The 27,533-nt window shown below is 39.0% G+C and overlaps 1 long non-coding RNA gene and 1 pseudogene across 1 annotated transcript in view; one reads left to right on the top strand and one right to left on the bottom strand.

Annotated features, from left to right (window-relative positions):
* The window catches only part of LOC138161434 (uncharacterized), a 134,284-nt gene that overhangs the window by 91,885 nt on the left and 14,866 nt on the right, over window positions 1-27,533 (bottom strand). The window lies entirely within an intron of this gene.
* On the top strand, window positions 17,090-18,169 carry LOC138161433 (ADP-ribosylation factor-like protein 13B; annotated as a pseudogene).

The raw sequence follows: 27,533 nt of genomic DNA, 5'->3' as shown, positions 1-27,533 counted from the left end.
CAATCCCCATCATCATCAGGTGATACAGCCGTAGAAAGACCCACCTCTTGGAGCCTTCCCAGAAGGTAAATCAACTATAACAATTGGTTCTACTGTGAAATGGGAGTGACTTATGAAAGCATTTTCTTTGGCTCTCCCCCATTCCTGAAACATTCTCTCTTCTGCTCTATCACTTCCTTTAAGTCCCAGCTAAAATCCCTTCTACAGAAAGCCTTTTCTAATTCTCAATTACAGCACCTTCCTCCTTTGAATAAGTTCCTATTTATCTTCTATAAAGCTCTTTTGTACATATGTGCTTGTTGGTCCATTAGATTGAGCTCCTTGATGTCAGGGACTGTCTTTTGGTTTTTATTTCCCTAGCACTTAGCACAATGCCCAGCACATAGTGGGTATTTAAATATTTATTGATTATTTGCTGAACTTTGGTTGGCATCAATAAGCTGAGTCAGCTTCATAAAGAACTAATTGCATACCTCCATAGTCAACACACTATGACCTTTTCTTTAACCCCCTCCTACCCCTTCCCTGATGTTCTCTGGTTCAATGAGGCCCTTCTTGGGAGGGCCTCACATCTGAATCACTGATGCAAACCTCTTATCCAGGAGCCCGGGAGCCCAGGAGCCCAGAAGCAGTGAACAATGGTTGCCCTATAAACCTCATAAAATACCAAGGCCTAAAGATTCAGTCTCAGTCAGGGGTCATGATTTCAACAGACCAAGCTGCAGGTGATTCACGAATGTTCAACATGGTTATTGTACTACACCTTTTCCATTAGTACAGCTGCAGTTTTTTGGTGGTATGGTCCACAACCAGATGGGATCATGACAGTGATATTAAGGCCAATGAAGTTTGTGGGAAAATGTTTTGGCAAGCCATAAGAATATTGACCTAAGACCCTTTTCAGGGTCCATGTGAATGTAGCCCAATCATTCCCATTAGTGCTATATTGCCTAGATCCAAAGATGTTCTCCTGCAGCTTGCAATACACAGGCCAGCTAAATGCAGCTTTTGCTATAAAAGGAGAAAACAGGGTATTTACAACTTCACCAGAGAGAAAAGTAACTTGGCCTTCTTAGCCCTGCCAGTTAAACAATCTGAGAGCCCTCTCCTTTTTACAACTTAACAGTTTTCCTTGCCTTGTGGCAAAGAAGAAATGGAACAAAACTCACTTAGCAGCTAACAAGGCAGAACAGCCCAAGGACTGTCTTTTTCCTAACAGAAGGGAGTTTCAGAGTATTTTACTAACAGCAGAATAACCATGCCCCTTCTCTCCAGATAGTTGCCCTATATTTTACATGCATTTTGTTTCCTCCAGCAGGCTTCCACAGCCTACTCCAAGTATGATGCTTAATGGGATCTTCCCCTTTCCCCCAGTATACGTACTTTAAAGTAGGTTGAAATATTCTATCAAAAGCTTTTTAAATGAGGTGGAGCCAAGATGGTGCCGAAAATACAGTGACTCACCTGAGATCTCCCCCAAACCCCTTCAAATACCTTTAAATAACATCTCAAAGTAAATTCTAGAGCAACAGGACTCACAAAAAGTTGGAGTGAAACAATTTTTCATCTTAGACAACATGACAACTTAAGACAGTGGACAGAAAAGGTTTGTGGCACAAGGATGAGAGAGGAACACAGTCTAGAAGAGGCCCTGCCAGCACAGACTAGGCCCAGCAAAACAGAAGCAGACCTCGGGGGCAACTGAATCAGTGGAGGGGGTCAGAAAACTGATCAGGAGAGTACAAGTATCCCTATACTGGCACAGAGGACAGGACCCTGTTATATCGCCCATACCTGGATCTGAGTCCCAGGCCCAGAGGGAGGAGGAGAAGTAGGACACCAGAACTTGAGGCTACATTGGAGTGGGGACCTTCCTCAGAGGTCCTAAGAAGAGAAGAGGGCTTGTGGGTGCTCTCAGATCAGTGTACGTTACAAGAGAGTAGTAAACACACCTCTCCTTAAATCATACTGCCTATGAAGAACCAAAAACTTATAGGTCCCCAAAATTACCTCATAAAACAGCTGCACAAAAAATGTGAAGCTTGGGATGTGTGCCCTCCATCCTAGAAGGAGAGTCCACTTCAGCAGAGTATTAAAAGTCAAGGAGTAGACTAGAAAAATCAGAAAACTGAAAAACAACAACAAAGTCAAAATTCCTGTATCCAAAGTTTTAAAGAAAAACATGAATTGGTCTCAAGCCATGGAAGCTCAAAATGGATTTTTTTTAAAAATCGAGTAAGAGGTAGAAGAAAAATTGGGAAGAGAAATGAGAGAGATGCAAAAAAATCATGGAAAAAAGAGTCAACAACTTGGTACAAAAAAATGGAGAGAAAGCAACACCTTAAAAAACAGAATAGGCCAAATGCTAAAAAAAAAAGTCACAAAAATCCAGTGAAAAGAAGAATGTCCTTAAAAGCAGAATAGGCTAAGTGGAAAAGGAGGTAAAAAAGTTCACTGAAGAAAATAATTTCTTAAAAATTAGAATATTCTAGAACCAGAGGATAAAACAGAAATGGAAATAATCCACTGATCACCTCCTGAAAGAGACCCCAAAGTAAACTCCAAGGAATATAATAGTCAAATTCCAGAGCTCCCAGATCAAGGATAAAATATTGTAAGCAGCCTAAAAAGAAGCAATCCAAATATGGAGTCACAGTCAGGAAAACAAAAGACTAGCAGTTTGTACATTAAAAGAACTGGAGAGCTTGGGATATGATATTCCAGAGGGCAAAAGAGCTAGGATTACAACCAAGAATCAACTATACACAGCAAAACTGAATATAATCCTTCAGATGAAAATTCAACTTAATACAGGACTTGCAAGCATTCCTGATGAAAATATCAGAACTGAATAGAAAATCTGACTTTCAAGTAGAAGACTAAAAATCATAAAGAGCTAAACAACAAAGAGAAACCATAAGGGATTCAATAAATTAAACTGTTTACATTTCTACATAGGAAAATGATACTTCTAACTCCTAAAAACTTTCTCATTACTAGGGTAGAGGGCATAGGTGTGGGTTCAATATGATGGTATGATTATCTAAAAAAATAATAAAATTAAGGTGTGAGAAACAAGAATGCACTGGAAGGAGAAAAAGAGAGGTAAAATGGGGAAGATTATCTGAAAAAAAGAGGCCCAGAAGAGATTTTACAGTGGAGGGGAAGATGGGGCAAGGAGGAATGGGAGCATGTAAACCTCTCATTAGAATTAACTCAAAATACTATACAAATACAGTTGGTTTAGAAATATATCTTATTATAACAGAAAAGTAAGGAAGTGAAGGGGATAAGAGGGAGCTGATAGAGAAGAGGACAGTTTTGGGGAGGAAAAATCAAAAGCAAAACACTTTTGGGAATGGGCAGGGTGAAAAGACACAGAGAGAGGGAGAGAGACAGATAGACAGACAGACAGAACAATAAATGTGGAAAACAGGACGGAGGTAAATACATAGTTGGTAATCATTACTATGAAAAACATTTTTACAGCAAGTTTCTCTGGTAAAGACCTTACTTACCAAATATTTTTTTTTAAATTGTCAAATTTATAGAACTAAGAGCCATTACTCAACTGATAAATGGTCAAAGGATATGAACAGGCAATTTTCAGATGAAGTAATCAAAGGTATCTATAATTATATGAAAATAGGCTCTAAATCAGTATTGATTAAAGAAATGCAAATTAAAAGAACTCTAAACTACCCTCACATACCTATCAGACTGGCTAATAAGAAAGAAAAGGAAAAAATGACAAATGTTGGAGGGTTTGTGGGAAAATTAAAACACTAATGCATTGTTGGTGAAGTTGTATACCAAGTCATTCTGGAGAGCAGTTTGGAACTACTTCCAAAGGGCTATAACATCACATGCAAACCCTTTGAGCAAGCAATACTGTACTAGGTCTGTAGCCCAAAGAGATAAAAAAAAAAAGAAAAATGACCTATAGGTACAAAACTATAACAGCTCTTTTAGCAGCAGCAAAGAATTTGAAATTGAGGGACTGTCCATCAATTAGAAAATGGCTGAACAAGTTGATGTATATGATTGTGATGAAATAAAAGAAATGACAATATGGATGCTCTTAGAAAAACCTGAAAAGACTTACATGAACTGATGCAAAGTGAAATGAGCAGAACCAGGAAAACAATGTACACAGTAATAGCAATATTGTATGATGATCTACTATGAACAACTTAACTATTCTTAACAATACCAATGATCTCAGGCAATTTTTAAGGACTTAACAGGCCTAATGACTGTTAGTACTTTGAGGGTGGGGCTATGCCCTATACTTTATCTAGTTTTCACAGCATTCTATATAATGCTTCATAATATTTAGCTTATTCATCTATTGGTTCAATCTGTGACTTCATTGACATGGGTAACTTTTGTTATGCATAGTGAAAGGTGCTGTTCATCTTCAGAGAAAGAACTGGTGTAGCCTCAATGTGGATTAAAGATACTTTTTCTTTAATTTTCTTATTTTTTTGCAAGGGGAAGAGGTGTTTTCTTTCACAGCGTGACTTACATGGAAATGATTTTCATGACTATATATGCATAACCTAGGTCAAATAGCTTACATTCTCAATAAGGGGAGAGGGGAGGGAGGAAGAGAATTTAGAACTCAAAAAAATTGGAAAATATTGGAATTGTTTTTACATGTAATTGGGAAAAAATAAATGAAACAATTTTTTTAATGTTCTATCATCAAAGTTCCTTCTCCAATATTTCAGGAGGGTTTGTGGGAATGCTTGGAGATGCTATAATAACCGTAGTAATTATATGTGGCATTGTAGTGTGACCTTGAGTTCTCAAAGCCAGCAGAGGTCAAACCATTAGGCCTACACCAAGCAGCAAAGATCCTGGGTACAAGTCTAATGGAAGTTTTTCTATCTATTGCTGGAGGCCCAACACAGCTAAGAGTGGAAAGGTTCATCCCAAGGTTGTCTCTAGAGTAATACATTTTTCAATTACAACAGTCTTGAAGACAGTTCACAGTGGCAAAGGGGGTGTGATCTGAATTAGGGGAGAATACCAACAATGGTATTCACATGAACAAAAACCAGCACCTCCACTCCCAAAGTGTGGAGAAAATGATTTCTATACTGACCTTTAAAGTAGATCCTGATTCTAAGCCTAATGTGGTTGAAAAGAACAATAGATTTGCACTCATAAAAAATAGTTGTGAATCTTGGTTTTGCTACTTAACCACCTATGTAGCTGTAGACAACCATGTTGAACCTTTGGGCCTCAGTTTCTTCATTTGTAACATTTGGAAATTGTGCTCTAGAATTAAATTACATGATCTCTTCCAGTTTAAGATAATCTAGTTGCGCAGAGCTTATTGATTCTACTTTGCTCATCAAGGTTTATTTATGGCTGGGGGATGGGATGCAGTTTCTCACTCACAAGGGCAAGTTAACAACCTCCCCTTGGCTGCCTCACCACACTACATTCTATGAGACATCCTCCTAAGGGTTCTTTTTTGCCTTGTCTCACTTTGCTCCCTGCATTATCTTGCTGCCCATTAATAATAAATTGTTAGTAATAATTTTAAAAACTGGATCACAGCCTAAAAGAGGAATGATTGATTCTTGACAGGTCTGTTACCTAAGAAGGTCTGGTAAAAAGATTAATACTTATTTACTAAGCTACAACCTATAGAAAGAATGGTAGTAGATATGTCTAATGATTCAGAAAGGACAAAACCTTTCAGAAAGCAACCAGAAAATCCCTATACTCAAATGCATGATTAAAAAGTGAACATATATTAGGGAGAAATTTTTATTTCATTAATATCATTTGGACTTGGTAAAATGGGACCTATGATTGGAATATCTTAGAGTAGGCTTATATCATTCAAGAAAAGGGAGAGAAGACACAGGAGTGGGGAGGGGGGTTCAGAAATGCACTGTACTTCAAAAGAAGATGGGCTCACATGATATAATCTAGGTATGCAGCATGTTGGAAAATTTAAAAAGTAAAAACAAAAAGAAACAGAACTAGGATTATTTGGTCAAATAACTCCTTATGGTGACCCATCAAAAAAAAATTTTCACTCGCTGAAATTCTACTCTTTCTTCAAGGCTCATCCCTAATGCTATCTTCTTTCACTAAATTTCCCTGCTAAAAAGGAGAGATCCTTACTACTTCTGGATCTCTTCTCTACCCAAATCACAGCTTCTAAAGACTTAGGTACTCTCAGCCTAATGACTGTTAGCACTTTGGGAGTGGGGCTATGCCCTATATTCCATCTAGTTTTCACAGCATTCTCTATAATGCTTCATAACATTTGGCTTATTTATCTATTGGTTTAATCTGTGACTTCATTGATGTGGGTAACTTCTGTTGTGCAAACTCCCTATATTGATGATAATCATCTTAGAGAATCAATTGCCTAGATTAAAAAGTTAAATGACTTGCCCATCATTAAACCTATAGTCTTTGAGGCATACCCACTTGCCCATAATCTTGATGCATACCTTGAATTAGGTCTTCCTAACTCCAAGCACCCTCCCTCCCTTTCTACTCTGCTGCCTGAAAATCTTGTAGAAGTTTAGCATAGGAGTGAATACAGATGACTTTCAAAAACAAAAAATGCTTTCCACCAAGGAGAGAATAAGTTGTACTGAAATTGTATGGCTGTGAATGAGAACTATCTAACAGTACAAGAATAGGGAAACTGGGCTTACTAAGAGTGCCTCTGCATACGTGTTAGTCCACCCTCAAGATAAAGGGAAGAAGAATGGCACTTTCTAAACCACTGATTAAATATTTTTTTTTCTTGAAAGAGACTAGGTTTCTCCCCATCTTGCCCAAGCTGGAAATTTTGAAGCCTGACCATGGGCCTAATCCCACTCTTACCAGCACTTTGACTGCCTCCATTTCCAACCTGGGCTGGGTATTCTCCCCATAACTCCCTGGGGCTAATAATGGGCATTTACCTACTGAATCTCAGAACTCCCAATATCAAAAGATCTACCAGTCTGGTCTTAACCCTGCTCCCCCCGCCAAGTAGCTGAGATTCCATGTATGAGTCACTACTCTACTCCATGATGATTTTCTGCTATAGACTACTCGGACCAATGGATCTTCATTCTGCCCGCGCCCCCACCCCACCCCTTTGCCCTGTGAAAGTGTTCAAGTCTCCCATTTTATAACTGCGAATTAAAGCCCAGACAAGTTTAGCGACTTCTCCCATGTCATCCAGCTATTAAATGGCAGAACTAGAACTCAAGTCTCCCCCTCTCCCCCTTCCCATGATGTTAGAGACTCCTTCATTTTACTTTTCAGGTTGAGATACATATGTTTGTGAAAACCTACTTCGGTGCCTGAGCCACATCATTAATTAGAAGGCTCAAGAAAAACAAAACTACTTAGTCTATTACACAACTACTTAGTCTATTATAGCTCTGGTCAGAGTAGTAGAAGTGGACGCAGGAAAAAAAAAAAACAAGCCAAGTCACCATACATCATTCAGCCAAAATAAAAAGATTAAACAGTATTATTAATTTAACTGTATAACCCATTAGAAGTAAATGCATATTCTTAGAGAGCTCCTTGATTGAGACTAAATGCCTCATTAATATTGCATAGATCAGGAGTCCTAAGTCAGAAAGACTAATGGCCAGCATTATAATAAGCCTGCCAGGCCTTTCTAACAGAAATGGAATCCTTAGGTTGTTCAGTCTCCCCTGATATCTTGGGATCATCCCGAGCTCTACTTGAAGAAACTATTCCCCACCTAGGTAAAAAAAAAAAAGCCTGGAAGATTATCAATAAATGAAGATAGCCCCTACCAATTGGAAAATTTCAGCTTACATATAGTAAGGTGCAAGTTTTCAAAGGGTACAGTCATTTTATCTAAGACTCCAGGCCTTCATGGGTAGAGTACTGTAGAGTTTTAGGTCTGAGGGATAAAGTCACCTTGCCTAACCAGCCCAAGTTTATGGCTTGCCCAAGACCATTATAGCAGGTCGGTGGAATGGGCAGCCACAAATGACTGCAGAGTTCACTCAAACATTAAATAAAGAACACATACAAATAGCTTTCTACCTTTAACTCAAGTTATTTGGCTGATGAATGATAATAGATTCGAATTTTTTCAACTATCAGAATTGGACGTTTTTGTTTACTGAAATTATGTGACATATTATTTTGACCTCATAACATCAGTACTTGAGATTCAGGCAGAAATAATTTGTGAATTTGACAGTGATTCTTTTCCCTCTTGCTTCACATATGAGACAGTCACCCTTTTTTCCAAGTGACTTTCCTCAGTAGTAAAACTAAACCAGTACTCCAGCACCATTAATAAGTAGCAATAAGTCTGCAGAGTCAGTGCTATAGACACTGTCTGTGCAAAAAAACAGTACTACAGAAATTTTCCATCACTAAGGCCTACTACTGAGTTTGCACCAATAGTACCTTCTCAGAGAACCTTCACCCTTTTACTGGGAGAGATCTACAAGAAAAAAAAGTCCGATCAGAATATTGGCCCTTTGTCTGTGATACAGAACATATACTTCAGCTCCTCATTCCACAACACACTCCAACATGTATAACTCATATCAGTAAACATTAGTTTTAATGAGGAAAAATCATCCTACTCACTGAGAACTGGGAAGGTAGTGATTTCAAGTTATTCATACACAGCAAATAATGGAAAATCACCCTCTATTTCCATATGTTTAGCCATAAACTGAATAGCCATGCAGTAACTAACTCAAAAAATCACTCATTTGTAAACTTAAGACAGTGAAGACTGGGCCAACACAAAGAAATGTGGCTTTAGGCCAAGCAAGTTAAAATGAAATAAACATAGAAGCTTAGGACTGGATCATTAGAAAATTTGGTCTAATCCCTTCACTTTACAGATAGGAAAACTAAGGCTATACAGGGTATATTTCCTCATTCTAAAAGGTTAACATCATTTTTGACTGAAAATACTGAACAAATATTGTTTTAACGGTTCCCTCTTCCACCTCCCCACCCTCCAGTCCTTTACAGGGGTTAGTTTTCCCTAAAAAGCAACAAAGATCTCAGTGCCTAGACTGGCCCTTGCCTTCCTTGATCAATCAATTAATCAATATACATTTATTAAGTACCTACTATGTTCCAGGCACTGTGTTAAAATGCAAAAAGAAAAGTCCCTACCCTCAAGCAGTTTCCTTGTCACTTAAAGGCATAAAACATCCCATCTATGAGGAGTTGTAGCCTCTCTGATATTGTTAATGTCTTAAGACCATAAGTCACCATATCTGCCATATGGTGATCAAACCCAATTCCACAAGAGCTGCTAGATGGCACAGTAGATAAGAGTACAAGGCCTGTAGTCAGGAAGATTCATCTTCCCGAATTCAAATCTGGCCTCAGACACTTACTAGCTGTATGAGCCTGCATGAGTCACTTAACCCTGTTTGCCTCAGTGTCCTCATCTGTAAAATGAGCTGGAGAAGGAAATGGCAAACCATTCCAGTATTTTTGCCAAGAAAACCCCAAATCATAAAGATTTGAAGTCATGAAGAGTTGGACATGACTAAAATGACCAACCAGAGCAACAAAAGACTTTTTACCTAGCAGATAAGATACCATCTTAATTTCAAGAAGACACCATTGGATCTAGTCTATGGCAGCATCTCCACATGGCGCTCGACTGGGTCAAAACTTGTCACAAGATAAAACTACTGAAGCAAATACTTATTTCCCTGAAGACATCTGATCCAGCCAACTTGGTACCAGAATCCCAAAGAGTCAATGATCTTTAGACAAGCACTGAAATCTTTAGTAACCACATACCACTGGAAGCTGAGAAAATATACAAAGAAATTGAGAGGGTACCGTAAATGACTGGAACAAAATTATGTAGAAAGTTCGTTAGTGCAAGAAGCCGTGGCACTATTCAATTGCCTACTATAGGTTCCCAAAGTGGGCTATACTACCACTACCATTTGTAAATAGAAATTTTTTTTTTAAAGGGGTCACTAGGCCAAATAAGTTTGGGAACCTTTGGCCTAAACCTTAAATAAATGTGGTGGTACTATTTTGGAACCATAAGAGGAATCCATACTGGTCAAGGTTGTGCACCATGGCACAAACAAGGAAATTATTACTCTATAACATTGTATTTGGAGTCTTTGGCTTGGAAAGAAAACATGTGGAGAAAACCTTAAAGACTAACAGGCAGGCAGACGCAGGCTGGGAAGGGGCCTGATCAACTCGGAGGGCAAGTCTTCCCACCAACCACAAGGGCCACTACCAGGCCAAAGGGCTGGGACTGGAAAGAGCAAGGTAAGAAGCAAATACAGGGGCCCCTGTCCTGGACAGCAAACACTCCTGGGGCTACCACTTCATAGCCCAGAAATTTTTTTAAAAAGCCCCTTTCAGGACCTCCAAAGATGAGGATGACAGAGTGAACCCCACTTGCTCCAAACCCCCCTCTGACCCTGAAAACATAGTAACTCTTGCCCAGGGCAAAACCCTCTACAGTGAAGGCTTGGGATCCTAGAGGAAGGGCGTGGCTAGGACGCTGCCTCAAAATGGGTAGAAAGCAGACTACAAAGACAAAGACTCTGGAGTCCTACTATCCTCTGAGGGAGGAACCAACCTTAGAGGGAGACAATGTGGACTCCACACCCAAAGCTGAAACTTCAACAGGGAATGGGTCCCAAGCACAGAAGGCTCTCCTAGATGAGATCAAAAGGAACTTTGAAAACAAAATGAGATAGAAGACAAAATGAATAATTCTCTCAAAACAAAAATAGCAGAATTAGAAAAACATTATAATGAGGAAAACATCTCTCTAAAAAGAAAAGTGTATGATTGTAAGGGTTATGGGATTTAAAGATCTTCCATGCCCTGTTGGACTTGCTGACGTAGCAGGAAGGGGCAGAGCAAAAGGAAGCGGAAGCCAAGCTGGAGTTCCTGCGGTGGCTGGCGGTGGTGGTGGCGGCGGCGGCAGCAGCAGCAGAGGCAGCGGCAGCGCGAAGCCCTTTTTGAGTTAGCCAGAATTTCTGCTAAGGACTCCTGCTGAGGACTGCCAGGGGCCGGAGCTGCTGGGAGCGCGCTTCCCGGACGCTGGGTGGTTGCTGTGAGTGGGGAGAGGAGGACCTTTGCCTGAGGTAGCCTGTTCTGTTTTGAAGGCTCAAAAATATGGGTGCTTTCTACTTTATCTACCTGTGCCAATGTCATAACTACTCTGATGGCTTTGACTTTCTGGTTTTGGGACTCAGTCTTTTGGTATCTTAATAAATTTTCTAGTTTATTCCCCCATATGGCAAGCATGACGTATTTAGTGAGGGATAATTATATCAGCATATCTGTAATCTCCATAGGCATTGTGAATATGGCATTGCTGATACAATGATATGGAAAAGGAGCTTCAAAAATTAACCAAGGAAAATGATTTGCTAAAAACCAGAATTAACCAAATGGAAACAAATAACTTTATGGGGAACCAAGAATTAGCCAAGCAAAACAACAAGAATGAAAAATTAGAAAAAGAGGTAAAATACCTCAAAGAAAAAATAACTGACCTGGAAAATAGATCCAGGAGAGATAATCTGAGAATCATAGGCCTACCAGAAAATTATGATGAAAAAATGAGCCTGGACAACACTCTCCAAGAGCTCATTAAGGAAAACTGCCCTGAGATACTAGAACCTGAGGGTAAAATAGAATCGAGAGAATCCACCGGACACCTGTTGTAAGAGATCCCAAACTGAAAAATCCTCGAAATGTTGTGGCCAAACTCCAGAACTACCAGATAAAAGAGAAAATACTTCAAGTGGCCAGAAAGAAACAATTCAAATATTGAGGGTCCACAGTGAGGATTGCACAGGATTTGTCAGCCTCTACACTGAAAGATCAGAGGCAGTGGAATACAATTTTCCAGAAGGCAAAAGAGCTCGGGTTACAACCAAGGATCACATAGCCAGCGAGACTGAGCATATTCTTCCAGGCAACGAGATGGTCATTCAATGATATAGAGTTCCAGACCTTCTTGATAAAAAAGCCAGAACTCAATGGAAAATTCAACCTCCAATTACGAGATGCAACAGTGACTTAGAAAGGTAAACAAGGAGAACACACACACACCCTGCTATTTGATAAGAGTAAACTGGTTATACACAAGTAGAGGGTATGACTATGAAATACACAAAATGATGATTAAAAAAAATCTTGTTAAGGGCTACAAAGGGACTGCAATGGAAGAAAGGGAATGGTTGAAGTGGAAAAGGGTAAATTATGCCACTCATAGAGGCATAAAAACTGTATAGCAGAGGAAAAACAGGGAGGGAGTTGGGAAGCATATGAGCTTTTCCCTCATTGGTTCTGGTACAAGGAGGGAATAACAACCAGTTAAGCATAGGACTCTATGGAAAAGAAACGCAAAAAGTATCATTTTAGAGGGATAGAGGGGAAGGAAAGGAGCTTCGCACGAGATTTGTTCCTGTCACTCTTGATGCGACGAAGAAATAGCATACTTCATTAAGTATAACAATATCCTACAGGCAGTAGGAGGGGGAAAGGGTTACGAAAGGGGGGTGGGAGTGGTTTGCAGGGAGGGAAGTAGTAAGGGGAAAGGGGAGTAAAAGGGAGGGGGGCTGAAAAGGGAACACTGAGGGAGGCGGTGGTCAAAAGGAAAACCATTAAGGGGGGGAAGGGAGAAGGGAGGGAAAATATGAACATTAACAGGGGCAGGAATAGGATGGGGGGAAAGAAACAGATAACAATCATAACTGTAAATGTGAATGGAATGAACTCTCCCATAAAACGGAGACAGATAGCAGAATGGATTAGAAATCATAATCCTACAATATGCTGTTTACAAGAAACACATTTGAAACAGAGGGATACACACAAAGTAAAGGTAAAATGTTGGAGTAAAATATATCATGCCTCAGCTAAAGTAAAAAAAGCAGGGGTAGCAATCCTTATCTCAGATAAAGCAAATGCAAAAATTGACCTAATTAAAAGAGATAAGGAAGGAAACTATACCCTGTTAAAAGGCACCATCGAGAAAGAAGCAATATCACTACTTAACATATATGCTCCAAGTGGTGTAGCATCCAAATTCCTAGAGGAGAAGGTAAAGGAATTAGAGGAAGAAATAGATAGCAAAACTATACTAGTGGGAGACCTTAATCTCCCCCTATCTGAACTTGATAAATCCAACCTCAAAATAAACAAGAAAGAAGTTAAGGAGGTGAACAGGATTTTAGAGAGGATAGGTATGATAGATCTCTGGAGAAAACTGAATGGGGATGAAAAGGAATATACTTTCTTCTCAGTGGTTCATGGCACATACTCAAAAACTGACCATGTTCTAGGGCATAAAAACCTCACAATTCTATGCAGTAAGGCAGAAATATTAAATGCATCCTTCTCAGATCATGATGCAATAAAAATTATATGCAATAAAGGGTCAGGGAAAGACAGACTAAAAACAAATTGGAAATTAAACAATTTAATCCTAAAGAATGAGTGGGTCAAACAAGAAATTATAGAAACAATCAGTAATTTCATTCAAGAGAATGATAATAATGAGACAACATACCAAAATCTGTGGGATGCATTAAAGGCAGTTCTTAGGGGAAGTTTTATATCCCTGAGTGCATACATGATTAAATTAGAGAAAAGGGAGCTCAACGAATTGGGCATGCAATTAAAAAACCTAGAAAAAGAACAAATTCAAAATCCCCAATTAAATACCAAATTAGAAATATTGAAGACAAAAGGAGAGATTAATAAAATTGAAATTAAGAAAACTATGAATAAATAAAACCAAGAGCTGGTTTTATGAGAAAAAACCAACAAAATTGATAGACCCTTACTCAATATGATAAAAAAAAGAAAGAAGAAAACCAAATTATGAGTATCAAAAATGAAAAGGGTGAATCTACCTCCAACGAAGAGGAAATCAAAACAATAATTAGGAATTATTTTTCCCAATTGTATGCACATCAATTTGACAATCTTAGGGGAATTGATGAATATTTAGAAACATATAAGTTGCCCAGATTAACTGAAGAGGAAGTAAATTACTTAAATAATCCCATCTCAGAAAAAGAAATTGAACAAGCCATCAGTCAGCTCCCTAGGAAAAAATCTCCAGGGCCAGATGGATTCACTAGTGAATTCTGTCAAACGTTTAAAGAACAATTGATTCCAATACTCTACAAACTTATTTGGGAAAATTAGTGAAGAAGGATTCCTACCAAATTCTTTTTATGACACAAATATGGTACTGATACCTAAATCAGGAAGAGATAAAACAGAGAAAGAAAATTATAGACCAATCTCCCTCATGAATATAGAAGCAAAAATTCTAAATAAAATACTAGCCAAAAGACTACAGCAGCTTATCTCAAGAATAATACACTTTGATCAGGTAGGATTTATTCCAGGAATGCAAGGATGGTTTAATATTAGGAAAACCATCAGTATAATTGAGCATATCAACAATAAAACTAGCAGAAACCACATGATCATCTCAATAGATGCAGAAAAGGCTTTTGACAAAATACAACATCCATCCCTATTAAAAACATTAGAAAGTATAGGAATAAATGGAGCCTTCCTTAAAATAATAGGTAGCATCTATTTAAAGCCATCAGCAAGTATTATATGTAATGGGGAGAAGCTAGAAGCATTTCCCATAAGATCAGGGGTGAAACAAGGGTGTCCACCATTACCCCTCTTATTCAATCTGGTACTAGAAATGTTAGCAGTAGCAATTAGAGAAGAAAAAGAAATCTAAGGAATCAAGTTAGGCAAAGAAGAGACCAAGCTATCACTCTTTGCAGATGATATGATGATATACATAGAGAATCCTAGAGAATCAAGTAAAAAACTGCTTGAGACAATAAATAAATTTGGCAAAGTTGCAGGATATAAAATAAACCGACATAAATCCTCGGCATTCCTATATATTTCCAATGAAATTCAACAGCAAGAAATAGAAAGAGAAATCCCATTTAAAGTTACTGTAGACATTACAAAATATTTGGGAATCTACCTGCCAAAACAAACCCAGGACCTATACGATCATAACTACAAAACACTTTTCACACAAATAAAGTCAGATCTAACTAATTGGAAAAATATCAATTTCTCATGGCTGGGTCGAGCTAATATAATAAAAATGACAATTTTACCTAAATTATATATTTAGTTCCATACCAATTAATTTACCAAAAAACTACTTTATATATAGAGCTAGAAAAAATAGTAACAAAATTCATTTGGAAGAATAAACGGTCCAGAATATCAAGGGAATTAATGAAAAGAAATGCTAGGGAAAGTGGACTAGCTTTACCAGATTTCAATCTGTACTATAAAGCAGCAGTCATCAAAACTACTTGGTACTGGCTGAGGAATAGAGGAGTGGATCAATGGAATAGATTAGGCACACGAGATTCAGAAGTCAATGACTATAGTAATGTATTGTCTGATAAACCTCCAGACCCTGGTTTTTGGGATAAGAACTCACTATTTGACAAAAACTGCTTGGAAAACTGGAATATAGTATGGCAGAAACTGGGCATAGACCATTATCTAACACCATATACCAAAATCAAGTCTAAATGGGTTCATGATCCAGGTATAAAGGTTGATAACTGTAAGCAGTCTCCTAAAACAAGGAATAGTTTACCTATCAGACTTGTGGAGAGGGAAAGAATTTATGACTAAACAAGAATTAGAGAACATTATAAAATGTAAAATGGATAATTTTGACTACATGAAATTGAAAAGTTTCTGTACAAACAAAGTCAATGTAACCAAGATTAAGAGGGAGGTGGGAAATTGGGAAATAATCTTTACAACCTATGTCTCTGACAAAGGACTCATTTCTAAAATATACAGAAAATTGAATCAAATTTATAAGAATACAAGTCATTCCCCAATTGATAAATGGTCAAAGGATATGAACAGGCAGTTTTCAGAGAAAGAAATTAAAGCTATCTATAAGCACATGAAGAAATGCTCTAATTCACTATTGATTAGAGAAATGCAAATCAAAACAACTCTGAGGTACCACATCTCACCAGTCAGATTGGCTAAGATGACAAAACAGGAAAATGACAAATGCTGGAGAGGATGTGGGCAAACTGGAACACTAGTGCATTGTTGGTGGAGTTGTGAACTGATCCAGCCTTTCTGGAGAGCAATCTGGAATTATGCCCAAAGGGCTATAAATACTTTCATACCCTTTGATCCAGCAATACCACTCCTAGGGTTATATCCCAAAGAGATCATAGAAATGGGAGAAAGACCCATATGTACAAAAATGTTTATAGCAGCTATTTTTGTGGTGACAAAGAATTGAAAATTAAGGGGGTGCCCATCAATTGGGGAATGGCTGAACAAGTTGTGGTATATGCATGTTATGGAATACTATTGTGCTATAAGAAACGAGGAGCAGGCAGTCTTCATATTTACCTGGAGAGGCTTAAAAGAACTGATGCTGAGTGAGAAGAGTAGAACCAGGAGAAATTTGTACACAATTACAGACACAATGTATGTGTGATGACCAACTTTGATAGACTGGACTCTTCTCAGCAATGCAGTGATATAAGTCAATCCCAAAAGATGCATGATGGAGAGAAAAATGTGCATCCAGAGAAAGAACTAGAAAGAACTAAGTTTATATCCAGGTGGAAGCAAAATACCTGATCTTTTTTGTTCTCTTATTTGATTTTATGTCCTCTTTACCATTTTTCACTCCAGCTGGTACAATTCGTCCTTATAACCTGACCAATGTATAATGTGAAAGTATTTACAGATTCTATACTTGACTATAAGCTGCCATGCGGGGGGAGGGGGAGGAGGGGGACAAAATGTGAAATTCAAGGAACCGTGGAATTGAATCCTGTAAACTAAAAGGAAACAAATTAATAATAAAAAAAAAGACTAACAGGCTACAAGCTTTGGCAAGGTTATTGGTTAAAGACTCTCCTTTCACTGCTGAGGCAACATTAGCACCCACCACCCTCCAGACTGATTTATTCTCTGCCTCATGTCTTATACCTAGCCTTAATCATTGAAAGGTCATTGCCTCAAGTGCCTCTTTACTGCCTTTGCGCAGATGGCCGTAATAGGCCTCTGTAGAGTGTTCAGTTTGATGGCCAGCTGTTTTGGCTGGCTGAAAAGGTGTCGGTATTCCAGAAGAAAGGTCCTTATGATAGGCCTTGAAGGCACCGGGAAGACAGCTACAGCAAAAGGAATCCAGGGAGGTTGGCAAATAAACACGACAAAAAAGGGGCTTTATCAGAAGCAGATATAATTGAACGTTTATCTCTAGTAGAACTTGTCAATGAGCAAAAATGTCACTGTGAGAAAATTGTTCAGCAGTCTTGGGCTCTGCGAAGAAAACTGACAAGTCCTTAAGAAAAGGTCTTGATTGGTTGCTATGTAGCATTGCAGAAGACTTTAATCAGTTAAATGAGAGCGTGGAAATAGACACAGTTGCCCAACGTATTTCTGAGAAGCTAGAGAAGCAGAAACGAGCTGAGCGAGTGAAAAAACTACGAAGAGAAAGAGAACAAAAGGAAAGAGAGCAGGTGGAGAAAGAGCATGCTACAGAGCATCCTGAATTTAATAGAAATTATGGTTCCAACAATGATTTCGATCAACTTTTTGCCAGCCCTTTTCAGCCCCTAAATGTAAGCCATCTTGGAGAGTGGAAAAAAAAAAGCTAGAAGATGGATGATAATAAGAAGAAAATTCATCTGAAACCTAGAACAGAACAGGAGCCATTTGAGATACAGAGCTGGATCAGCGGCAGCAGCCAAAAAACCACTGATTATGAATTCAGAGAGACTCCTAAGACGGTGGCATTAACACACCTTGTAGAGAAAGAAATTGATACAGAACAAGTCTTCTGAATGCTGTAAGTCAGGTGATAACTTATTTGCTTGTTTATTTGTTTGTTTTTGATTTTTTTATTGACATTCTTTTTTCCCCTCTTAGTAACATTACAAGCTGCATTTCAAAAGCATTCTTATAATTAGGCTCACAATGTTATTTGACAATGCCTAGCTGAAAGTGAACCAGCCATTTTTTCCTCTTTTATGATGCTAAAATATGATAGCTGACTTTTTTGTTTTTTTTTTCAATTGTTTGTTGGTTTGTCTAATAAAATAAATCAGTTGTTCTGACATCATAAAAAAAAAAAGAAAGGGCATTGCCTCGATCAAACTCTTCCACTGCATCCAGGGCCATCTCCAGTCATCCTGACCTGTATCTTGCCACCAGATCAGATAACTCTGGAAGACAAAGTGAAGCTGGTGATTTTGCCCAGCTCTACCTCACTTCAATCTAATTCATTTTTGCAAGTCACGGCATCACCTCCCTGATATCGTGGTCCTCTTTGATAATGAATGACAACCACCCACCACCATGAAAGAACAGAAGCCAAAACCAGGAAATCAGTCAGGTTAAAATCAGGTTTTCCAGGAAATGGAAGAGAGTGGTAATGAGAATTACTTCGACAATTTAAAAGGCTATGTTCCCAGTTTTAAGATCTGACAAACCTTAACCATCTTTTGGCTGTGAGTCAAAGATCTTGGGACAGGCAAAATAGATGGGATTTGGGTGGGGCAGGGACTATCTGCAAGAGAAAATCTGGAAGCCAGTTTGGAAAAAAAAAAACTAGGGTAACCAGGTGTCTTAAGATATTACAAGAAGAGAAGAAAATCCCGTGCTTCAAGGCATGGGGATTGGACTCAACTCAGATCTTAGAGTGTATGAAACAAATAATTTTGCCCAGCAAACTGAACCTCCTCAAAGAAAATGCAACATGCCAAAATTTCCTTCAGAGTGAATAAACCAGTGTTTTGTCTAGGAGTATACTTTCCTACTCTTAATATCCTTGGAAAGAAGAGACAAAGGAGATGGACCAGAAGAATAAACAGGAAAATGTTTATTTTTCAGTTGAGCACTGGCTTTGGAGTCAAAGAACAGAGATTCAAATATGCAATCTTGGCCAGTTACCTTGGCTCTCTGGGAAGAGGTCTTCATCTATAAAACAAAGGAGTTCTCAATCTAATTCTTCCTCTATCATGGATTTCAGTTTTGCCCCATTCCTCTTCCTGTGTTTCTAGTGCTTTCTTGAGGCTTCTCAGAGTTCTCAGAGTAATTCTTCTAGGTTAAGTAAGAGGAAGAGGGTGGCAGGCATAGGAACAGGGTGACTAGATTTGTAAAGGTTTATGAATATTTTTCCTCAGTCTCAAAAAGCCTCAGTGGAAAGATGCTGACATGTGGGGTACACATTATGTACATTCTGAGGTGGGAAAAAGGTGAATGGAATTTAGTCACCCTAACTTGACTAAGAAACTGGTGACTATAGGTTGGAAAGTATAGATGGGGAGAAGAAGGTGCTTTTGTATGGCCCTGTAATAATTAAGGGAATTTGAAGATCCTCCTTGCCCCTTAAAAAGGCCAAATATAATCACATGGAGCCTGTGGTGGGAGGAGTTTACTGAACAGGTGGAGCAGAAATGAGTCCAAGCAGTTAGAGCAGAACTCGAGAGAGAGTACACAGGCAAGCAGATAGCTAGGATTTGATGTGTTTGTGGGAAGGCCTGAGCGGGCAGAAGGCTTTGGGATGGTGTCACTCCCTGCAGTCATAATGTGTATTAACTTCTTTGTTGCTGATAGATTCAGTTTTCTGGTGTTGGGATTTGGCTTTCTGGTATCTAAATAAATGCTTTGGTTCTGTCTTTCATGTGGAGTCTGTTAAATTTTGCAATTCAGAACTACACCAGCATATTCTTAGTCCCCATTGGTGCTGTGAATATTGCCTTGGTGATAACAAGCCCTGAGTGGAACCCAGGACCTAACAGAAGAGCTGAAAAAGTGTTAACTAGCCTAAAGTCATATTGCTCCTGGGGCTTCATCTGAAGACCTCTCCAAGTTAGAGAGACTGATGAAAATGGAGAGAAGGAACAAGAGATTTTGAGAACCAGCATGTGATGATCAAGAGGAAAAGGCCCTCAGTCTAGGCAGGGGCAGCAAGACCTAAAGTCCTGTGCAATGGTGGGTGGAAAAGCATGGGAAGTGATACGGTACTCATCACCAAGCTAAGACTTTTTTCTTTTTCAAACAAGCACGAGGTACTAAACTACAAAGTGAAAGAGTAAATCAGAGTTTTGTCACTAACACACTAAGCTGAGTAGACTGAAGCTTTTTGAGAGGGGATTCAACCTCAGAGAGAGACCAGAAATCTAGAGCAACCGTGGAAGTCACCAGAGGGGGCGGTGCTCAACTACCTAACAACTCTGGATTCTCCTTTAGCTAGGCTGGAATTAGTCCAGGACCAGCAAGCACCAGTGATTGGGGTGGGATAGGGGAGTTTTGTCCAGAAACACTGAAATTTAGAGGACAGCCACAGCACTTACATTCCTTGGAGTAGCTTAGAGACAAATGAGCTTAACCCCTAGTTGTGGGGACCCAATTTTGGGGAGCCCTGTCATCTCCAGACAGGGCTGAGAAAGAATCACTGACCCAGAGCCTGCTAGTGTATAAAAAGAGACGGGACTCTCCAAATGGTGGTGAAAGTGAAAAGCCAACTTTATGATTCTACATCCAGGCTTTTATACCAGACTTCTTAACTTCTTTCCCCTGTGGACCTCGTGTGCTTCTTTGTCCCAGGCTGTGGGTGTAAATGCCATGCTTATCTCAAGGACCTAATCCTCACACATGTGCTTTTCCTGGGGGCTGGGGAACTGATCCAGGTGATCAGCAGGCCAGAACACCTGAGAGGGCTTGTTCAGCTGCCAGGGTCCGAGTCCCACTTGCCTGTGGTCCTCAACACCTAGTTACCAAGAACAATTTATTAAAAGAGCTTTATTACCAATGCTGATTTTCCTCACAGCTGCAACCTAGGGGGGTCCTGCTTGCCACCAATCCCATTCCTGACCTCTGGCAGCAATCTTGTCCTAATGTCATTCTGCTACAACAGGCCTCAACGTCCTGGTGCCTTTTCTTTCCTCCTGGGTGGTAGAACTTTGAGGACTAAAGCTTGAAAGTGCCCAAACTGCAAGTTTTTGGTCATTTGTTTGAAGTAACCACACAAATCCTTGAGCGAGCTGAGCACCACAAGAGAACAAAGACTTCTTGACCACATAATTCCTATTCAGAGATTTCTAGTAGAAGCACTGAGAGAGTAAGGCAATGGTTACTTAAGGAAAAACCTTTAAGATTGAACTCAAGGGCATTGAAGCCCTGAGCTTTGATAAAAAGCTGAGATTCAACTCAACCACACTAAGCTTTAATTACTACCCTATTAAGGAAATCCCAGGACAAAGAGCTCCCTTGATAAGCTAGGGATGATAGTTTTGCTTAGTGATGGCACCACCAAGTGTGGCTACCACCATAGGGTAGAATGGGTCCCTCATAGAAGAATCATTCCAACCCTGACTTTAGGGCATATGAGTTACAATGTAGATGGCTAATAGATGCCTCCAGACCTTGGGAAGCTTATCCACAAATGGAATTAAGCCCCAAATGATCCCTGAGATTACTGCCAGGAGATTTAAAGATAAACTAAGGTAGACCAGCACAACACATAGTCCATGGGCTGGTTGCAGCTGCCAAAGAATTTCCAGTAGCCAGCAAAAAAATGTAGGGTTGCCACTGTGCGTTCTGTCATGTGACCCACAGCAACCAGCCATTAGCAATCATTCTCTAGTCTAAGCTATCTATCTGAAGGCCTAAGAAGTTTGCAAGTTGGACAGCTCTCAACTAAGGTCATCCCCAAAGACACAGAATCCAGCCCTGGGCAAGGTGCCACTTTTGCCACCTTTTGCTCCACTTTCAAATTCTCTTTTGTAGACAGTAAAAACAAAAAACAAACCAACAGAAAAACGGGTTTACTATATTGATTTCTAAGTAAGTGGCTCTATACCAGCTGGTGACAAACTACAGAGAGGTCCTTGGACTAAACCACAAACTGACATTTCCCAATAAATCCTGAAAAGCTTCTTAAAAAGAATATAAACCCCAGTGATACAGTACGGAGATATTGTAATTTGTGGGTGTCACATAGGTAAGTTGCAAGAGAAGAGAATATACCTCCTTACTCCTAGAGGTTTTCTCTAAAAGTTAGTAGTAAAGCTCTGTTGTGACCTTACTGTCAACTGCCATAACCACCGAAATGTAGTGACTATGTTTTTCAAAACATTTTAAAAGTGCTTAACAGAACAGCATAGGGGTGGATTTGCCATTTCGTAAGGCAGTGAGGGCTACGAACAGAGGAGCGGGTTAAGAAATGGCTTGGGACCAAGGATAGTGAAGCCTCAGTCCAAAGGTGTGAGTTGCCCCTGAAGAAATGAGTTTTCTTTTGCATTCATATGCACCTCCCCATTAGATTTCTCTAAGTGTGAGCCCTCTCTCTAACTGATATTGGACACACTGTATATATTTGGGGTAGAGTGTAACTCAAATACATGGGGATAGAGCTGTGATGTACTAATTAATTACTCATGATTTTGCCTTTTTCTTAAATGCATCTTTAATCTTTAAGATTTATTGGCATTATGATGACTGAGTTTATGGTCATGGAAAGCTCATTGGTGGAGCTTGAGTCAGAGAGTCCAAATACTAGTAAAAAGACATTTGCCCTCCAATCTCCAAGATTTCTAAGCCTTAGGATCCTGAAAGAGTTTGAGTTGTAGTTGCATGAGACCCCCAGACCTGCAAAGTAAGTAAGGGCATGCTGAGTGAACCCAACTAACCCAGAGAGCATGGAGATAGTATAATGGTAATGGTAATTTGAAGATCTTCCCTGCTCCTTAATAAGCATAAGGGAATTTGAAGACCTTTCCTGCTTTGAAAATAAACTCTGTCACCTAATAGGCTGAATATAATCACAAGGAGCCTGTGGTGGGAGGAGTTTGCTGAAAGACCACAGGAAGCTGGGAGACAGATCTAGACTAGAAGGCTGGGAGAAGAGCACAGTTCATAGGGAGACAGATAGACTTGTGAATAAATATTGGTCTTATTTTGGTTCATGGGAAGGCTAAAGGATGCTGTGGTTTTCTATGCTGTTGTGGCTTAATAACTTCTTTGTTACTATGATGGAATAGGCTTACTGGTTTTCTAGTGTTTGAATAAATGTTTTACTTGCTTCTGTCTTCTGTATGGAGAGTCTGTTATATTTTGTGATTGAGCACCATGCAGCTATGTTTATAGTGATTGTGGACACAGTGAATATAGCATTGGTGCTACAGATGGTTACATCCCCAGTGTGTGCTACAAACGACAATATATGTATTATATTCTCTCTATGCTAGATACTTATCTATTAGATGTAGCCTCTTAAAGTTGAACCTGCCTTGCTTTCTGTTAATGGGAATTTGATGAAACCAGAATGAGTTTTAGGAGCTAAAAATTTTCAGCTATCTGAGGAAATGTAACACCAACTTCAATGGCTCCTTCCACAGAGACTGTGTATTATCACTGTAACTTTAAAATGGAGAGAGTCTTGGAAAACAGCGACTAGATAGGAGGACTCTAGGTGAGATATGAGAGGAGTTCGAACTGTTGGAAAAAGACTGCTATGTGACATGTTCGACATAAGGCTGCACTATAGAGACTATAATAGCTTATTGCCAGTCAAAAAGTAGAGAACCTAGGAGAACAATACTTCAATCACCATGCTAAGAGGCATCATGAGGAAAGACAATAAGAGACTGGGTCAAATAGCATACTGACAGGAGGCATAATTGAGTATGGTCAAAACCCCATTTTCCTAACATGACTAGGAGAAAACAATTGAGATACAAAGAGGATGAAGAAGATTCTGGCAGACACTGTTATTATAAATGAACCAAATGGTGGTAGTGGAGACCTCACCAAAGTGAAGCCATATCCAAACCCAGGTCCTCCTGAATCCAGGGCTGGTGCTCTATTCACTGGGCCACCTAGTTGCCCCTTACTAATATCTTTTTTTTTTTTGCTTTTTGGAGGGTAATTGGGGTTAAGTGACTTGCCTAAAGTCACACGGCTAGCAATTGTGTCAAAAGTGTCTGAGAATAGATTTGAACTCAGATCCTCCTGACTCCAGGGCTGGTGCTGAGGACACTTCTGATCATGATAATTTTGCATCTGAAATAATTTTCTCTGAAATAGCTAACTACTATTTACTTCTTCATAGAGAAGACTGAAGTAATTTATAGTAGAGATGATTACAACTGGGACAGAAGTTATTCAATGAAGTAGACTCTAGCTTAGCTGATTGAGATTAGCTGTATTGAATGCCTAGGAGACTATAGGTATTATTGTAGTGTACTGGACATCAGAGAAACAGGACAGCAAAGCCAATTATAATTTGATAGGAGTGTTTATTAACCAGCTGATGACTGCCTCTCAGAGGGAAAGTCCTGAGCTTTCTGTTAGACATAATTTTATAGACAATGTAATTGCTAGCAACAGAATATGTTTCTAAGGGGTGAAATGTCTTTAGCATTGTTTCTATTGAAGCAAAGCATTCTCAGTATTATTCTTATTGAAGCAAAGCCTTAGTATTATTTCTACTGAAATGAAGCAAAGCCATAGTCCCTTAGCAAAGCCTTGGATACAAACATAAACAGACCTGAATCCATGGGAATCTGTGGCATGTTTTTAGCAACACAGGTGAAACATTTCTTTACTATTGGAGCCTATTAGGTGGTTTCCAAGGAACCTAGTAGGGGTCCCCTCTAGCAGGTTTAAGGGGGTTCTAGTGTATAATTTCTGGTAGGCATTTCAGTAGCTTTAAGAGTCAAATAGAATGTTGAGAAATGCAGTTTAAGGTTGTGGAATACCTATGAATTGCTTTTCCTGATGGAAGAGAAAAATATTTTTTATCTGACACCCATAAGGATCTATAAGGAATCGCAAAGAAAAAGTATTATAAAACTTTCTCATCAGAATTATCATATGATAAGATTATAAAGAGGTGCTGAGTTATACAAAAAGATACTGACAGATTCAACAAAGAGCTTGTAAGAAGCCAGCAGATTGTTTTTGGAAATACTGTTTCTTATTAAAAGTTACTATCCTTTCTAAGATACTATCCTTTCACATGGTGCAAGCTTAGTGTACAGAATAAAAAAAAACCCACAACAAACAACCCCCCCAAAACAACTTTTGTTTAAAGAGAATAGGACTGTAACTTTGGTTTAATATAAAGCTACTCAACCCTGCATGAAAAGAAACAGTTGGCAGAGATTTAAGCAATGGGACAGAAGTTTACAGATGAGAAATAAATTATGCAAACATATCTGTGGATTACTCTAGAGCTCAGGAGAATAAGAGACTGAGTCAAGTAGCATACTGACAGGAGACTTTTAATTGAGTATGGTCAATCCCAGACCCCATCCATTTATACCTTGCTTACAGAGATATGCCAACATTTTATTAATGAAGTATTCATACATGCTTCTAGATTATCTTAAAGTTCAGAATGAGATTAGATATGGAAATGAATTAAGTAGCAGGCTGAAGAGCAATTTATAATATAAGTGTGGTTGCCCCCAAATCCTTTCTATATCTATATGGGGGTTGGGGCCAAGATACACTTGAATTACGATTTAAGAAGTTCCTGTAACTTTATCTCCTTTTCCCATTATAAGAGATAGTATTTATATAACACTTCAAGGTTTGCACAGTACTTCAAAACTATCTCATTTTATCTTCACAACAACCCTGGGAGATATATTTTATTATCCCCATTTTATAGATGAAGAAACTGAAGCCAACTAAGTTAAATGACTTGCCCAGAGTAGGACAACTATGAAGTGCTGGAGACAGGATTTGTACTCGGCTTTCTCTTGACTCTATTCACTCCATAATCTAACTACTTCATACCTACTAAGTCTACTGTGTGAGACTCAATTCATAGAACTTTGCACAAAAGAAGGCTTAAGACTAACCAAAACGTGTGTGGCTTTTCCGGAGTGGGAAGGGAGTTACCACACTAGGAAATTTGTCCCAAACAGTCCCTGTTAATGGGCTGGACATATGAGAAAGGAAATGGGTGCCACAAGCTTAAGGAGAGTCAAAAATAGTTAGTAGAACTGAGCAGATATGTGAGTGATAAACACCATATGTAGCAAGAGTTGAACTGTAGAGCAGCAGAATCAAAACCAAGCACTGGGAAACTGCTTCTGGATTGGAAAGATGGAGGAGTGGTAGTAAAGAAGGACCACCGTCTATAGAAAACTGCTTAAGAGAGATATGGATCACAATGTGAGGAAATAGACAGCCAAGTAACCCCCACTGAACACATGGGGAAAAACACGAAGATGGGAAAATCCAATCCTGACAAAACTGCTTGGAGTTCTACCTAAGGCAGTACTTTAATCCCTTCAGACTGTGCAGGAGGTCTCTGGGAAAGAACTGCCTACCATGGGGAGGGGTGTTATTTTCTATGGCTCAAACATTACTTTAAATAAAACTTTGTTTTGAGCCCCAAGAGCTTATGTGTTTGTAAATAAAGATAGTAGATAACTAATGTTCCCAAGGCCATCTACATGGTGGTTTCAAGGCAAAAACAAAAGTCCCCCAAAGCATAACTGGGACCCTCTTAACAGTTGCCTCTTGCATAAAGATTTTATTAATAAACAATTTTTAAAATCCCTAACAGTTTACCAGTTAACATAAACAATCATTTATAAGATTTTGTTCTTGCTATTTTAATTTGTTCTTGTTTATATATTTAAATACTTGTACTTGTGGATACAAGCTAAAATTTTTTTTTGGCTTTTTTTTTTTCTGGAGGGCAACTGGAATTAAATGACTTGCCCAAAGTCACACAGCTAATAAGTGTGTCAAGTTTCTGGGGTCAGATTTGAACTCAGGCCCTCCTGACTCCAGGGCTGGTGTTCTATTTACTGTGCCTGGCCCCCCTAGACACCCCTAAAATTTATTTTTAAAAATCCTCACAACCATTCAGTTTCCTGAGTACTGAGGTGAACTTTGTTGCCCGGACACACCATAAGCCATTTGGCAATGGCACAAAGTAGAAAGCTGCTGTCCCAGGCCGAGTAGGTAGTGCCATTTTCTGGTTTGGATAACGAACAATACCCTTACCCAACTCTTAGACTAATTACAAGTAGCTCCAAGTTATAGATCCCAAAATGTTAGATTTCCTATGACAATGCAGCAATCTCTAATCTACTCAAATCTAAAAGCACTCACTATATGTCAGACATTATGCTAAACTCTGGGGAGAAGAAGACAAATAATCTCTACCCTCAAGGAGCTCACAATCCAATGAGGGGGGGGTCCCCTAGGTGATGAAGAGGAACAATTTGCCAATGACTATATTCATAGGAAATATGTATGAGATAAATTAGAGTTAGTTCTGAGTAAAAACACTACTACTAGAATTAAGAGATGGCAAAAAACTTCTTAAAAAGGTGAAACTTTGGCCAAGTCTTGAATGAAGATACATAGAGAGAATTCCAGGCATGGGGAACAATACTGAAAACTCACAGTTAGAAGATGGAACATGTGAGGAACAGAAGAAAGCTATTGTCACTGGA

The sequence above is a fragment of the Petaurus breviceps genome, unplaced genomic scaffold (genome assembly GCF_028583685.1).
Source record: "Petaurus breviceps papuanus isolate PSGF00001 unplaced genomic scaffold, PetGlider_PUasm1.0 185, whole genome shotgun sequence".
NCBI lineage: Eukaryota > Metazoa > Chordata > Mammalia > Diprotodontia > Petauridae > Petaurus > Petaurus breviceps.
Note: the sequence above shows the minus strand (reverse complement) of the source record. Positions and strands in the feature narration are given on the sequence as shown.